This window comes from Erinaceus europaeus, chromosome 9 (assembly GCF_950295315.1).
Source record: "Erinaceus europaeus chromosome 9, mEriEur2.1, whole genome shotgun sequence".
In the NCBI taxonomy this organism is placed as follows: domain Eukaryota; kingdom Metazoa; phylum Chordata; class Mammalia; order Eulipotyphla; family Erinaceidae; genus Erinaceus; species Erinaceus europaeus.
The window spans coordinates 67,992,968-68,010,600 of NC_080170.1; the positions used below are offsets into that span (position 1 = coordinate 67,992,968).

At 39.9% G+C, this 17,633-nt stretch overlaps 1 long non-coding RNA gene across 1 annotated transcript in view; it reads right to left on the bottom strand.

Moving 5' to 3' along the window:
- The window catches only part of LOC132540438 (uncharacterized), a 267,441-nt gene that overhangs the window by 52,989 nt on the left and 196,819 nt on the right, over positions 1-17,633 (bottom strand). The gene's annotated exons all lie outside the window — the stretch shown is intronic.

A 17,633-nucleotide genomic window follows, 5' to 3' on the forward strand; every position in this document is an offset into this window, starting at 1 on the left:
TGGTGTTTCTACTGTTCTTTCCCTATTTCCACTCTCCTATCAACTTATCTTTGACCTATCAATCAAAATAAGAAACATAAAAAACTATCCTACTTAATTCTAGGGTTTGTGATGAGAAATCTAAGAAAGTCAGATAGCCCTGTATGTCACTTTCTTCCTTTCCATAGCAGCCTGTAAAGTTTTTCTTCTTTTTTCTTTTATGTTTTTTTTTAAATCTTTATTATTGGGTAGAGATGGAAATTGAGAAGGAAGGGGGGATATATAGATATATAGTGTCACAGAGACACTTGCAGCCCTGCTTCACAACTCGTGAAGCTTCCCCCCATAGGTGGGCACCAGCAGCTTGCACCTGGGATCTTATGCACTGTAGTGTGAGTGCTCAACTAGGTGCATCACTACCTTCCTCCCCATAATGTTTTTCTTTGTCTTAATTTTTTGATAATATTACTATAATATGTCTTAGAGCATTTTGGACTTAGAAACATGATATTTGTACAGGTTCCTGGATATGTATCTATGTTTTGAATGTTGTCTGTGTTTGATCAATTTTTATTGTGATTTCTTTGAATATGATTTCTGTTCCTTTCTCCCGCCCCCTCCTCCTCAAGTAGTCTAGTCACTCTTTCTTTTTTATGTTTTATTTTATTTTTTATTTACTTATTTTTAAAGGAGACATTAACAAAACCATAGGGTAGGAGGGGTACAACACCACACAATTCCCACTGCCAGATCTCTATATCCCATCCCCTCCCCTAATAGCTTTCCTATTCTTTATCCCTCTGGTAGTATGGACCCAAGGTCATTGTGGGTTGCAGAAGGTGGGAGGTCTGGCTCCTATAATTGCTTCCCCACTGAACATGGGCGTTGACTGGTTGATCCATACTCCCAGCCTGCCTCTCTCTTTCCTTATTAGGATGGGTTTTTGGGGAAGCAGAGCTCCAGTACTCATTGGTAGCGTCCTCTGTCCAGGGGATTCTGGTCGGCATCCTGCTGGCATCTGGAACCTGGTGGCTGAAAAGAGAGTGAGCATACAAAGCCAAACAAATTATTGAATAATTATGGAAGTAAAGACTGAAATAGTACAGATGAAGTGTTGAGGGGTACTTACTGCAGACTATTGTGTACTTTTGCTTTTCTCTGTAAATTTTATAGCTCTTTCATGAAATGTTCCCTAAGATTATGTATTTGTGTTTATATGTTATGCTTGGAGTCTATTTATTTATTTTTAAAAATTTGATTACTTTCATTTATTTATTGGACAGAGACAGCCAGAAGTTGAGAGGGAAAGGGGTGATAGAGGAGAGAGATGGAGAGACACCTGCAGCCCTGCTTTATCATTTTTGAAGCTTTCCCCCTGCAGGTGGGTACCAGGGGCATAAACGTGGGTCCTTGAGCACTATATCATGGGTGCTCCACCATCACCTGGACACATATCTTGAACTTTCTTAATACTGTTTTCTGAGATCAAACTCAGACATTTTTTTTCCAAATCTTTTTGTTGATGTTTTGCTTAAATGTGGTATTTGCTGTTTAGCCTGCAGATGACTCTGTTTCTCTTTTTTTTCATTATGTCTTTGTGGGTTGAGCATCTATCATAGTCATTTGTGTTGTTTTAGGCAGTGAGTTTTTATTCCCTTGTTCCAGACTTTATTTTGGGCTCTCATAGCCCATTTCCACCATATATTCGAATAGGTACACAGCTTTTTTATTATTTATTTTATTTATTTATTCCTTTTTGTTGCCCTTGTTGTTTTATTGTTGTAGTTATTATTGTTGTTGTCGTTGTTGGATAGGACAGAGACAAATGGAGAGAGGAGGGGAAGACAGAGAGGAGGAGAGAAAGATAGACACCTGCACACCTGCTACACCGCCTGTGAAGCAACTCCCCTGCAGGTGGGGAGCCGGGGTTCGAACCGGGATCCTTATGCCAGTCCTTGTGCTTTGCGCCACCTGCGCTTAACCTGCTGTGCTACAGCCCGACTCCTGGCCCACAGCTTTTGATTCTGTTGAGTAACCTGCTGTCCTCTGCTAATTAGACTAGTTCTGTGAGTTCTTCCCTGTGATTCAGAATAGTGTCAGCTTCCAAGTGTCAGTTCCTAGCTCAACATATTTATGCGGGGCCACCCCCCCAATTCTGTACAGTATACACACTTTTGTCTCCTTGATTTTCTCCAAACCCCTTGTTAATGCAATGTTGTAATATTCTTTCTTCTTCTTCTTCTTGTCCTTCTCCTTCTCCTCCTCCTCTTCCTCCTCCTCCATCTCTTCCTTCTCCTCCTCCCCCTCCTCCTCCTCTTCTCCCTTCTCCTCCTCCTCCTCCTGCTCCTCCTTCTCCTCCTCCTCCTGCTCCTCCTCCTCCTCCTTCTTCTTGTCCTTTTATCTGGTTGTTTCAGAGCATGATTTTTCAGTCACAGTTACACCATGGCCACACCCCAGATGTCTCAGCTGCTATTCTCTTTTAATATTTTGAATATTTGATTTGGCGCTTAATGGTGGTGCACCTGTTAGTGTGCATGTATTATCAAGTGCAGTGACATTGTTGCTACCTGAAAAGGGAAGATTTACAAGCAGTGAAGCAATGCTGCAGGTGTTTCTCCTGTTCTTTCCCTATTTCCACTCTCCTATAAACTTATCTTTGTCCTATCAAACAAAATAAGAAACATAAAAAATTATACCACTTAATTCTAGGGTTTGTTATGAGAAATCTAGGGAAGCCAGAAAGCCCAGTCTTTGTATGTAACTTTCTTCCTTTCCATAGCAGCCTGTAAAGTTTTTTTTTTCTTTTATGTTTTTTTTAAATCTTTATCATTGGGTGGAGACAGAATTTGAGAGGAAAGGGGGAGATAGATAGATAGATAGATAGAATCAGAGAGACACTTGCAGCCCTGCTTCACCACTCGTGAAGCTTCCCCCCGTAGGTGGGCACCAGCAGCTTGCACCTGGGATTTTATGCACTGTAGTGTGAGTGCTCAACTAGGTGCATCACTACCTTCCTCCCCATAATGTTTTTCTTTGTCTTCATTATTTGATAATTTTACTATGATATGTCTTAGACCATTTTGGACTTAGAAACATGATATTTGCACAGGTTTCTGGATATGTATCTATGTTTTGAATGTTGTCTGTGTTTGATCAATTTTTATTGTGATTTCTTTGAGTATGATTTCTGTTCCTTTCTCCCCCTCCTCCTCCTCAAGTAGTCTAGTCACTCTTTTTCTTTTTTATGTTTTATTTTATTTTTTGTTTGTTTATTTTAAAAGGAGACATTAACAAAACCATAGGGTAGGAGAGGTACAACTCCACACAATTCCCACCACCAGATCTCTATATCCCATCCCCTCTCCTGATAGCTTTCCCATTCTCTATCCCTCTGGGAGTATGGACCCAAGATCATCGTGGGTTGCAGAAGGTGGAAGGTCTAGTCTCTATAATTGCTTCCCCACTTTACATGGGCACTGACTGGTAGATCCATACTCCCAGCCTGCCTCTCTCTTTCCTTATTAGGATGGGTTTTTGGGGAAGCAGAGCTCCAGGACTCATTGGTAGTGTCCTCTGTCTAGGGGAGTTTGGTCGGCATCCTGCTGGCATCTGGAACCTGGTGGCTGAAAAGAGAGTGAGCATACAAAGCCAAACAAATTATTGAATAATTATGGAACTAAAGGCTGGAATAGTGCAGATGAAGTGTTGAGGGGTTACTCACGGCTAACCCTTGTGTACTTTTGCTTTCAGGTATATATTTTAACCTAGTTTATGGATATGTGTGAACATATGCTCTATCTCAGGGGACCTGGTCTATATCTAGGATTTGGGACTTTGTTAGAAAGTGAACCATGTGGAATGGAATTAGAGAATACTATGAAAGGAAAGGTGTCACCTGAGTAATGAAGCTAAAGTGTTGTCATTCCACACCTGAAGTCTCTGGACACAGTCTGAAGTGAAGCCTGCTGAGGTGGCACTCGAGTTGATTAGGTTGTGATCAGCGGATGCAATGTTATTTTATATGACTTGAGAGAAGCATGCAGGAAATCATGCCTCACCCTGAGTTCCAGGACTAGGGGAAATATAGGCTCTATAGTGGAAATGTGAGGTTCCTGCTGTCTTAGGGTTCAAGAAGATGATGGATAGTCGTTGTTATCATCACAATATTTGGTAATTGGGTTAACTTTAATAAGTCCCTCTGTTAGGATTTGCTGTACAAAACCCAACATCTTGTATATAGCTGTGGCACTGGTTGCTTCTCCCTGGTCTAGACTTTTGAGTCAACATATCAATGACTCAGCCTATGTATTAAAAAGACTCAGTCTGTGTTTTAAAAAGTTCAAGACATGCAATCAATTTTCCCCATCTCATATTAATTAAATAGTGATTTATATGACTACAATTTAATGGAAGTGTACACCACCATAGACACCATTCCCACCACCAAAAGACCCTGTCCCCTCCCACTCCCCTGCCGCCCCAGAAGCCGAATGCCCACCCTCCCCCTCCCTCACCACAGGGTTTTTACTTTGGTGCCCTACTTAAATTTAGTCAGATCCTGCTTTTAGTTTCTCTTTCAGATCTTCTCTCTCAACTTTTGTTGATGAGTGGGATCATCCCATACTCATCTTTATCTTTCTGACTTAGCTCACTTAACTCCTTCTAGCTCTGTCCAAGATGGGTCAGAGAAGGTTCCTTTCTTGTTCTTAATAGCTACATTAATAGTATTCCATTGTGTATATATACCACAGCTTTCTCAGCTACTCATCTGTTGTTGGGCACCTAGGTTGCTTCCAGGTTTTAGGCATTATAAATTGTGCTGCTATAAACATAGGTGTACACAGGCATCTTGGCTCTGCCCCCTCCAGTCACTCTTATATTTGTCTTTCTGATGGAGCTTTCTGTTTAAGGTTGAATTGCTTACTATTTCCCAAATCATTCCTTACCAACATCTTAGAATTCACAGACCAAGACTGAGTATTTGAGGGTGTGTGCTCTTATAGCCCTGGTAATCTCTGCTTCTCATGATTTATTCTATTTCCTAGATCAAATACTTGAACCATAACTGCACTCAAATTGTCCTTAACTCACTGTAACCCTAGGGTTTTTTTCTTTCTTGCTTTCTAGTCTTTTTCATGAACCCTATTTGTTGTTACTCTTTTGTACTCTGTAACTCTTTAATATAATCTCTAAATTCCTGGATATTTTTCTGCATATGTTTAGATTCTTCAAGCACTCTCATAATATGTTTTCTTAATCCTATCCTTGATATGTTCTCCAGATGTGTGTATATCTACTTGTCTGTAAGCACTGCCATTGTGATAGCTTGGTTCCATCTCAATTTTCACTGTCAGTCCAGTTTCTTTTGTTGAGCCACCAGTTAGGTTTGTGGCTGCAGTGTTGGATATCCCTGTTTATATTTCAGAATGTTAGCAGAGTGAATCTCTCTCTCACCCTTTTTCTGCCTACTGGTCACTTGTGCCTGCACCCACCTATGGCTAAGTGAGTTTCTTTAGAAGCCCCAGCTGTGTTTTGATGAGATATCAGGTGATTTTTTTCATTGTCTTTTCTAATGTTGTTTTTTTTTTTTTTTGGGGGGGGGGGCGGCGGCTTAGCCATACAGTTGTTGCTACTCTATGGTCATGCCTTTGGAATTTCCCTTGGTGCTTTCTCTTTTAATTATGGGCAAATTTGAAAAACTGTTCCCTTAGTTAGTACATATGAGGTGTTGTTGAACTCGGAGAGATAAGGAGAATCTCTACAATTGATACTTGACTCAAAATTGGCAATATCAGTGTATTAACTATATTGAGGGGTATTTATAGTGACAGATTCTCCTCTTGAATTAAGAATATTTAATAACAGATACTACTGGATTGAGGTATGCATTCTCAGGAAACACTTGACATTTTTGACACAAGTTCTCCATGCATGCAAGGATTTTGATTTCAGTCCTCAGGATTTCAGAGATACTCCAAGAGAACAAACTTCCAACATATCTGATTCTCATGGTCTTTTCTGTATTCTTTACAGGACTTCCCAGTGGAACATGTCAGTGGTAAGTACTCTGAATCCTTCAGCAGCTGAGGACACAATATAGACAAGTCTTGGGGGGCTTGCCTGTGAGTTTTAGTTTCTCCAAAGCCCTGACTCCATGGTGGGAATGGCTCAGGGTCTATACTGATGGAAAAGCTCACTTCCAGAGAGCTAAAGTGGCCCCATTTTCTCAGACTATGGAGTAGTTATGGTCATAGGTGCAGTGGGTCTGTGTGTTACATTATGTTATCATAGCACTAAAAGGTTTTATTACTTCACAGAATACTTTGATGTCTTTAAATACAAACCACAGCTATCATGAAATAATTCACATGAGAAATGCAAAATGGAACAGAGTGAGCCAAAGACACACTATAGAAAATTAGACTTTGGGAGTCGGGCTGTAGCGCAGCGGGTTAAGCGCAGGTGGCACAAAGCACAATGACCGGCATAAGGATCCCGGTTCGAACCCCGGCTCCCCACCTGCAGGGGAGTCGCTTCACAGGCGGTGAAGCAGGTCTGCAGGTGTCTATCTTTCTCTCCCCCTCTCTGTCTTCCCCTCCTCTCTCCGTTTCTCTCTGTCCTATCCAACATCGACGACAACAACAATAATAACTACAACAATAAAACAACAAGGGCAACAAAAGGGAATAAATAAATAAAATAAAATACTAAAAAAAGAAAATTAGACTTTATACATGACAATTACATGTCCCTCTTTTACTGTGCAGCTGAGCTGGACAATCCACTTCTGTGTGCACTACAACAAAATCTGTGCAATTTATTTATTTAATTTTATTAAATAGTGGAGGTGTGTCTGTGGTTTCTGCAGTGTAATCGAAAGTGTGTATTAACTGCCCACCATAAATGTCTCATTTTCCCAAATTTCAGTGGCAATGGTATACATTTTTAAGGGAAGATAGGATACAACAGATATGAGATATAGAATTTCTGACTTTTTTTTTAGAGTGTGATTTTTAAATTTTTTTTACCTTTTTATTTTTTTTTTCTTTTGCCTCCCAAGGTTGTTGCTGGGACTTGGTGCCTAAACTATAAATCCACTGCCCCTGGAGGCTATTTTTTTTCTTTTGTTACCCTGGTTGTTTATCTTTGCTGTTGTTGCAGTTGTTGGATAGGACAGAGATAAATGGAGAGGGGAGGGGAAGACAGGGTGAGAGAAAGACAGACACCTGCAGACCTACTTCACCGCCTATGAAGTGACCCCCTGCAGGTGGGCAGCCAGGGGCTGGAACCAGGATCCTTATGCATTGTGCCATGTGTACGTAACCTTCTGTGCTACTGCCTGGTCCCCAGTATTCTTTCATCTTCAGTGTCCCATTTTTTGCCCATGTACCCAACTTGTTATTAATTATTCACTTTTTTGTTTTCCATTAAAATTTACATAGGTTTGACTCCTGAGTTATATCTCATGACACAACCATAATGTTATACTGATCCATTCATATGTTAACTCTGAGTCAAACTCTCAGGTAAAATGATAGCCTCAAATTAAAGTGTTAAAAAAAACAAAAACAGTTCAGTTAGCAGATCAGTTTTATTAGTAGAACAACACCCTTATTTGTGTGATTTTGAAAAGTAAAGCAAGCTTTTCTTTCTAGTTTTAATTTTATTATAATTCTATGGCAAATGTTCTTTCTCTGAACTGATTGTTCACAACAAATAGTTCTGTTTTCTGAACTGATTACCTACCTCAATATGTAGTTGAAGTTCATGTCTAAAGTCATCTTCTCTCAACTTGTTCAAGTAATTTAAGATCCAAGTCAGTCAAGGCTGGAATGGCTTGTGTCTTATGGACTCTAGTCTGTTACATGCAGCATGGGATACATTGCACAGATTTTGTTGTAGTACACACAGCAGTGGATTGTCCAGCTCAGTTGCATAGTAAAATAAGGACATGGGATTGTCATGTAAAAAAAGTCTAATTTTCTGTAGTGTGTTCTTGGCTCACTATGTTCTATTTTGCATTGCTCATTTGAATTATTTCATGATAGCTGTGGTTTGTTTTTAAAGACATCAATGTCTTCTGTGAACTAATAAAACCTCTTTATCCTGTGATAACATAATGGAAGTTTTTATTAAAAGTCAGGTAACTCCTTAGGGGATCTACTTAGGGGTCTGGGACATTTTTCCTTAGAATAAGCATATGATTTCCCCATAAATCTGTGGGATTCAGAGTGTGTTTGTTGTGGTTGTGACAGCAAGAGTAAACAGTCTGCCATGCTATTGACTGGGAGCTGAATTCTGAGTTTCCTAGGGAGAGTAGCCCTTACTGAGGAATCAGAAGGAGGAAGGATGTGAGACACCTGGGAGGGTAAAGGTTCTGGGAGGATGGTCACTGTAGGACCTCAGCCTCTCCCTCAAGAGGAACACTAAGCCTTCATAAGACACTGAGTCTTTCTAAAGCCCACTCAGTCTGGTGGCCATTGATGCACAATGTGATCAGATTTTGACTGTGAATAAAGGATACTAGCCACTGACTCTTTGGTAATAAATTTCCCTGAACATCTGTTGCAGTCCACAGAGTCATCAATGATGGAACAGAGGTGGTAGCTCTGAACATACAAGCAGCCCCAAGAGATGAGTAGAAATGACCTTACTGTTTTGACTCTAGGGCCATTGTTGTAATATGTTCATTATTAACACTATTTTAGACACAAATGCTGAGTCATTGCTAGGATTCATGAACTGATCCATTAAATTATGGAACTCAAAGAGATAAATGTCTGAAGTAGAGAAGCCAAAATTTGACCTCAGTTATGTGACATGCTCAGCTGTACTTAGCACACTGACAAGGCTGCCTCTGTCCTTGGAGTCAGTAGGAGCCTCCTAAGCTGCACCATACTGTGTGTGTAATTCTGGAAATGCCTGCATCTATAGTGAGCCCCTTAGAGGGACCTACTATCTAGCATTACTTCCCGTTGCCTGCCTGTTCACACAATCTGAAGGAACCATCAACATATATTTTCATACCGTGTGCACTGAAACAGGTGTGCTGCCACCTGACCCCCATATTATTATTATGACAACTCACAGAAGACCCAGGCATTCTGAATAGCTCATACTTGTGACTTCAGTGAGGTAACATTTAGAAATAGCTGTTAACATAATTTCCAGTTCTAGAGTCTTCCTCAGCATTGGCATCAAAACAGGAATCCATAGGTATTTAGTGAGATTTTGTCACTATTGCCAAAAGCAGTGGAAGCACTCAAATCCTGAAGGACACACCCTAGAAGGACTATTTAGTTACTAAATAGGAATCAGCATCTTTGATGCTCTTGAAAGAGCTTTGACAGTTTGACAAGTTCTGTCTTGTATGTGTTCAAGTTACAGAGAGCAGAAGGAGCTTACAGCCCACTGTGCTGAGCTATCCCTTCATTGGATGAACTCTGTTGGCATGGGGGGGCATCCAAGCCAGTGACTACAAAGACATGCAAAGCAAAGGATGGTCAATATGATTTCTTTAGTGATGATTATGTTTATAGTTTCAGATGAGATTAGGCCTGTTCTGGGTGGTATGACCATATGTCATTTACAATTTTAGTACATTACCATCTCCCTGATGAAGTGCTTGTATAAAAACTGAGGAATAATTAAGCAGCAATGGGGGCTGGGTGGTGGCACGCCTGTTGTGCACACATGTTTCAATGCACAAGGACCCAGGTTCAAGCCCTGGTCCTCACCTGCAGGAGGAAAGCTTTACAAGTGGTGAAGCAGTGTTGCAGGTGTCTCTCTTTATTTCTCTCTCTCTATCACCAATCCATGTTGATTTCTGGCTGTCTCTGTCCAATAAGAAAAAATATAATTAAAAGATGAAATAAGCAGTAATGCATTAGAATGTAATACCTGGGTTATAATGTAATCCCATCCATGAGATTGGCGCAGTGGTAAAATCCTGTAAGACTTGTGAGGAATGAACTGACAGTATGTGTGGGTCTCCTGAGGCGGAATAGGTGAAGATGTTAGTATTGGGTGTGAAGCTTCTCTGTCATTTAAACAGTGGCATGTAGTTCCTTGTCATGAGTGGAAGGTACTTGGTAGTTTTCAGATGTTTTTCACTGCAAAGCCTGGGCTGAGTGTCTCCTGTCTTTTCTCTCCTCTTTTTGCCCCATGAAGAAGGAGAACAGGCTGCCAGCACTCCAGTGCTTGTCTTCGGATCCAATGACCTGTATACTCCAAATTTAGGTAAGTCCCTCTGCAATACTTAGGTTATACAATACTGTGTCACTTGTGTTTATTATGAAAATGTTTTACCAGACCCTTTGTGTCTGGTTAATTTCACATCCCTCAAAATAACTGCCTGCAAACATTGTCCATCAGTATAGTTCCCTTCCTCTACCCTTTGCACAGGCCCCAACCCATCTGTCTACACCCCTACACACCCCACCCCTATCTGTCTCCCTTTTGTGTATTCTCCTTCAAGTGTGCTGAAATTGGCCTCAAGTTTATTAATGTTTCACCCTCATTTTTCTTTTCTTTCTTTCTGGAAATCCACTTATGAGATCATCTCACTTTGCCATCTTCTGGCTTATTGCACTGATCCTTGCTAGATTCTCTCATGTGTGGCATCAGACAAGATGTCCTAACAGCTCACATCTGAGTTGTATTCTGTATGTGTGTGCCTTTAAAGATAATACTGTAGAGCTCCCTGAAGAACTAGGTTCTTGGGTTGATGAGATCCAAGAGATACCAGTTAGGAAAACTCCCTGAATATGGATGACAGGGGTGTGGGGCATTGAGTTAGACCTTCTGTTTTTGAGAGTGTGAATGGGAGCTGTGACACCAGAAAGACAAAGAAAAGTATTTCAGTTTCCTTTTGTTCTCTCCTATTTTAGTGCCATGTAAGGAAGAATTCTGCCTTTAATTTCATTGCAAAGAGCTAGAATGGTCTGCTCTGCTTTGGGAATTCAATGTGATCACACATGGAGACCAGAAATATTTCTTGGCTACTTTAAATCATGGGGTCCTTGGATTTATTTAGATAGAAATCTCTAGGAGTGAAACAGGAAACTATTAGGGTGGGTTCAAATTGACCTGTAGTGAAAACATAGGAAACACAACTCTCACATGCATTTGGACCAGAAACACAGTTTTCTCATGTGCCAGGTGTGAGAGTTAGACACAACAATCTGAGCTCTGCTGATCATGGGCAGATGTCAGGTGCAGTTTGTGGGAACTAATCAATGCAGTGTTCATGGCACAGCTGGTTTAGAATGCCCTAAATTCCTTTGGCTGATAAGCCCTCTCATGGTCATTTGGGTTGGTCATGTGAAAGCAGGAGGGAGAGGGTGAAGAGTGATAATGCAGAGGAAGATGACAGGGGACCATACTTCTCTTCCTGGGAGTCTTTGTTTAGCAGACTCTGTATGGTGTTTAGGATCAGGAGTTGAGACATGGACAGAAAGTGCTGCACCTGCATTTATGTTTTCCTCTTTGTTCCATTACTTAACTAAGGCATAAGTTCTTTCCGAGAAGTGTTGGAGCCAGAACATTTGATACAGATAGTAATCAGGGATCTTAAATGAGGTTCTAATGCTTGGCCTCAGTTTCTCTGGGGTGTCTCAGAATGAGATGTCTTCCACTCCCCAAGGAAACAAAAATATTCCTGTCCTAGATTCCCAATTAGTACAGGAAAATGGACAAGACACTTCAAAATTCCAAATAACATTTCCATGAATGAGGATGGATTGGCTCCGTTCCTCACCTGTGCCCCTTGATGACTGATGTGGAAATCATATGTAGCTCACAGATATTCTCCATGGTGATGAAGCATCAGGCCTGTGCCAAGATGCAAATTCCATGTCCTTAGTCCCCTGTCCACTAGTCACCCAAGTCCCCTTTCTGCTTTAACCACTAATAAGAGTCAAGCTTATTCCTCCAGATCTCCTAGTACCCAAAAATTTTATAGCATTGAAGAGTCACTGGTATCATTTCCTGCAGATCTAGCATTTACAGAGTTGTTTTTTTTTCCTTCTCATACTGAAACTAATTGCTCTAAATGGTTTCACATGACAGGCAGAGGACTTAGGCAGAGATCCCAGGCTCAGCCAAGTGCACTTCTGCTTTTCTAGGTGTTTTGTTCAAATAGAGTATTTGTGTACAATTGTTTTGTGGTTTTACCGTTTTTGGTTAGGGGATTTAATAGATCTATATTCCCACTTTGTTATTCGTAGCATATATATTTCATAGCATCTTCAGGATTGATTTATTATAATAGCTTTATATTTAAAATATTTTATTTATTTTATTTTAATGAGAGACAGATAAAGAGAGAGGAGATACAGAGTGAAATACCAGAGCACTGCTCAATCTGACTCATAGTGGTACTGGAGATTGATTGAGACCTTGGAGCCTCAGATTTGAAAGTCTTACGTGAGAAGGTTTTATGCCTCCATATAGTCTGAATGACAGTGCAGAAGGATACAGTGGTCTTGGTTGAAAGCCTTTCTCATTGAGTGCTCAATATATACCTTGCCATTCTCTTCTGGCCTTGACATTATCTTCTTGCCTTTAGAGTTTGTGTGGAGAAATCAGATAATCTTGTGGGTTTTCCTCTGTAAGTGACTCTGTGTTTTTCTCTTTCAGCCTTCAGGATCCTTTCTTTACCCTATTCCTTTTCATTCTAAATATGGTATGTCTTGGTGTCTTTAGTTCTGGGTCAGTTCTGTTTGGGACTCTCTTGGAATCTTGGACCCTTATGACTTTTATGTCGTTTATAGAGTATGGAAGTGCTCAACAACTATCCTCTAGAATGCTATTTTCCCCTTCCTCTCTTTCTTCCTCTTGCAAGCCAGTTATATGTACATCACTTGTTTTCAAGTCACCCCATGTTTCTGTTGTTTTCTGTATCTCTTAATCTCTTTTAGTTTTTTTTTTTTTTCTTTTTAGTTTCCTCTAATTGATCCTTAGTCTTGCTAATTCTGATTTCTGCTTCAATTATTCTGCTCTCTTTCTCCTCTGGTGTTTTCTGTAGCTCAATATTTTGTTACCCAGTTCAGATATGTATATGTTTGTTCAGCTAGTTGTGCTCTTACCTCAGCTACTTCAGTTTTCATTTCTAATTACCTCCATGTAGTGTTTTCTTTGAGAGTCTCATTTGTTGTTTCCCCATTTCTGATATTACTTTCAGAAGCTTTCCTCAATCCTGTAATTATTGCATCTATTAGTGTTTGGATGTTTTCCTCATTCATATTTGCTTCTAGCTTTTTTGGATTTTTTTTCCGGGCTTTTTTCCTAGTTCATTTCTCCAATGTTTCTTTTTGATTTGACCATTATCTTTGGTGTGTTATGAATTTTACACAATATAGCTCCAGTCATGCATGCAGTTGGTTAGTGTTCAGTACTTATAAGAAATTTACATAAATTTCCTGGGTGTTGATATTTATATATGGTGTGAGGTGGTTTCTGGTCGGTTGGTTCCTGGATCCTTGAAGCTGGTCGCCTCTGGCCCCTGATGTGCTTCAGTACTGGGTGGAGCTGTTAGTCTAATGTTGATACAGCTGCTTTTGCAATATGGAAGGTAAGGTATGTTCAAACTGAAGAGAAAAGTGGATTGGAATAGCAAGATGGCACCTCCTTATGTTGAGAATAGCTTTTACAGGCTTGAAGGGTCCCCCATCACTACTTTTCAATCCACTGATCACAATTCCCTGGATTGACTTGTGTCTAAGTAATGTACTTAAGAGTTCACAGTTGCAAATATTAGCAGTTGTTTTCCTTTTACCTCAATCCATGAGGTGAAGCACAATGAATTTTAAACCATTGTGATGTTGATGGAATTTTGTATGTTATCCCTGTGGGCTATGGGATCCTGAGGGCTTTTTAACTGTAAGTAGATTTTTCAGCTTAATCACTCACTGGAGACCAAAAGATAAAACAGGGTGAAAGATAAGATAGCACAATGGTTATGCAAGAGACTCATGCCTGAGGGTCCAAAATCCCAGACCCAATTCCCCTGTCCACTGCCAGCCAGACCCAAGTAGCACTCTGTGGCCCAGTGAGTTTCTGAATAAATTCTGGTTATATTTGTTGAGATTTGAGGTGATTCTTCACCAGTTTTCCTAGCTGATCAGGAAAACATTGCAAAATGGCTCCTACTTTCTAGCCACACTTCTTGACCACTGGGAGGGTAGATTTCATCTTGAATCACCTGGCCATTCTGTGACCTTGATACCAATATCGGGTTTCCCTGCTGCTGTTCCATCCTCTAAGGGGAAAAAGCAATGGGGACTCACAGTTGTAAATTAGCAAATTTTAGATGATTTTCTCCTCCCTTCAAAAGTGTTTCTATTGGTAAAACTCACACCAGAAGTGATAGGTCAGCTGGCAAACTCTGACTGGTACTAGCCACTCCTGAATATGCCTAGGAATCTCTCTCTCAACCCCTCTCTGTCAATAAGCCACACATTTTTGCACTCACCTGTGGCTTGGTGGGTATTTGAAGAGATCCTTGTCTTGTGGAGTTCTCAAGTGATCCTTATTGCTTTTCAAGCATGAAAGTCATGAGGCCTTCTCCCCAGCCCTGATTTTTTTTTTTAATAGGGGAAACACCTGTGGACTTTGGACAACTTCTCCACTCCCACTCCTCCTCTGAGAACTGCTGTTCTTTACTACATCTGTGTGTATTTCATAACTTTAGATTCTCCATAAAATTGGCTGTGGTATTTCCTTCAGAACCTCACTTCTATTCCTGAGCATGGTGTTCATTCATGTTTCACAAATGAAAGGTTACTAATCTTTGTAAAGACTTTTTTTTTGTAAAATGCAGTATGTCTTTGTCAGATCCCTGCTGTGAGACTTTGGTATGTTTCATGGCTTCACAATTGTGAATATTGTTGGGATGAGTTGTGGAAGGCATAGATATCTTTTTAGGTACAAATGACATTCCTTAGAAGTGGATAGTTTAGTCAGTAGCAGTTTGCTTGATAATTTGGGGAATGTCCAAATGTTTTTCAATCTATAACAGGCTACCTGTCCTATTTGGTTGTTCACTTCAGTCAGATATAAAGGCCATTATGAATGTGCTGGGACAATGTGATCAGGTTTTGTGTTCAAAGAGATGCTTACTATTTTCTGTGTTCTAAGGGATGCCAATAGCTTTCTCTATTTTCATTTTTCCATGAATGTTTATTGAAGAGGAATCCAGCCCTGTGTTCACATATCCTCAGAAGTGGGCCATTCCAGTCAGGGACTGTCTGAAACCTCTGTCAGAGAAGAACAGTTTGATAAACGGTGTGTAGAAATGTTTTCATTGAATTGTTCAATGGCCATTTTTGTAGTATGTTCATTGTTACATAGTTCACACAATGTTAGACAATTTTCTGGAGTCATGGAAAGTCAGGAACTCAAACATATAATGTATAAAGTACAGAAGCCAAAATGTAAATCAGACATGTGGCCTCAGGCTGATTCTCTGAAATGCTCAGCTGTACTTAACACACTTAAAAGGCTCTCCCTGACCATGGGGACCCGCCCAGCTTGTTCCACAGTCTGTATGTAATTCTGACAATACCTGAGTCCACAATGAGCCCCCTCCCCCACTATCCTTCATTGCAAATGGACTTCCTGTTCATAGCCCCCATGGGAGCCCTCATCATATTAGTAGTGTGACAGATCACAGAAGATTCTGGGATTCTTGTCACCTCAAAGATATGACAATTATGAAGTTCCAATTAGAAATATCTTCACTTGTAATGCTAAGTTATATCTCAGTTCCTAACACCAGGTCATTAAGTGAATAAAGAGATATTTAGTGAGTTTTTTTCCCTTATAGCTGTGAGCAATAGAAAGGCTCAAATCCTGAGAGACATAGTTAGCAGAAATAGGAGCTCACAGCAACATTTTGTTATGAAGATGCCATCAGCATCATTGTCTCAGTGCTGTTGTGGAGCTGTAGGAGACAGAGCTCTGCTTTACACATAAGAAGATAGAGTAGCTGCTCATCCACTTCTAAACTATCCTGAAGCTCTTCTTATTTCACTGGATGCACTTTGCTGGGATAGAGGGACTTTTACACAGTGACTGACTGCACTGACGTGCAGAGCAAAGAATGTGCCAGAATAATAGTGTATCTACAATAATGACTTTCTACTTTAGTGTACTACAACCTCCCACAATGAATTGTTTCTCTAAAAACTGGAAAGTGATTGAGAAATACAGTTCTAGAATGTCTTTATGTAACTGGATCCTGCCCATGAATTTAGCTCTATGTTAAATCTGATAGAAATTGTGATAAAGGTATTGCCAGTATATGGTTGCACTGGGACAGAAAGACTTGAACATGACAAGCTGATGTAGCACTTAAGGCTTCTGGGAGATATGGCTAAGGACTAACAGTCAATAGTAAAGACTCCTTCCCCCCCCACAAAAAAAAAAAAAACAACAACACTGAGCTGGACCTCCAAAAAGCCACTGAGCTGATGCATCTCTCTTATTTGTAATGATGGCATGTAACTGAATCTCCTTTGTGGATGATTCTCTGCTATGGTTTCAGATTAAGTTTTCCTGTAATTCAGTGTCTCAGTTTTTTATTTATTTATTTATTTTCCCATGCCTGCCTCCCCTAAGATGCTAGCATTCAGTTGCTTGAATTTGCAATCATAATTATACCTCATCATTTTGAGTGTGTCTGGCTCTGCAATAACTTTCTCATTCATTCGTGTCTTTAAAGATTGCATTTTGGAGTCACTTGAGGATTTGCCCACAAGTGAAGAATTTCCAGGTAGGAACAGCCACTGAGGTTAGTCCTATTGGAAGGAGATACAGAATTTCTACTGCCATTTCTGAGGCCAGGAGTGAGTAATGAGTCAGATAGAGAAAGGAAATAACAGTGAGAATCAATGTGGGTATATATATTTTTTCATATTGCCTGATATCATAGGATGAAGAATTACGTCCTAGGTGTCAGTGCACAGTTTATATAATAACCATCTTTTCTTGCTTTGGTAGGTAACTAAATATCCTAAGAGTCCTATCTTTGCCTGAGCATTTCAATCTGTTGGTTATCTTGGTTATATTTGGTGAGAAATCCCTGAAATGAGGCACATGCTCATTAGTTTGGGTTTCCTCCTCACCTGTCATAGTAAGAATCTGAAGACACCATCTCTTTTTAAAATTTTTGGGGTTAATTATTTAGAGTAAACAATAAATACAGTTGTTGATATAAGTGTAAAGTTTCTTAGTTTTCTGCAAAATGCTGTAACCCAATAGCTGAGTCCTCTTCCACCATCACATACCAGGACCTATCCCCCTCTTCTAGAGCCCTTTGCTTTGTTGCAATACACCAAACAGTTCAAGTTCTGTTTTCTGTTTTCCCTTTTGTTCTTATTACACAAGTCCTATGAGTGAGATCATCTTGTCCTCATCCTATTCTTTCTGTCTTGTCTTACTTAACATGATTCCCTCAAACTTCATCCAAGATGAGGTGAAAAAAATGAATTCTTTATTCTTTTTTTTTGTGTGTGTGGTGAAGTCTGACATTTATTTTATTTTATTTTATTTTATTTTATTTTATTTATAAAAAGGAGACACTTGACAGAACCATGGAATATATCACAGTTCTTTTGAATTAAGAGAAGGATGTTTTATAGTGTAAATTTCTG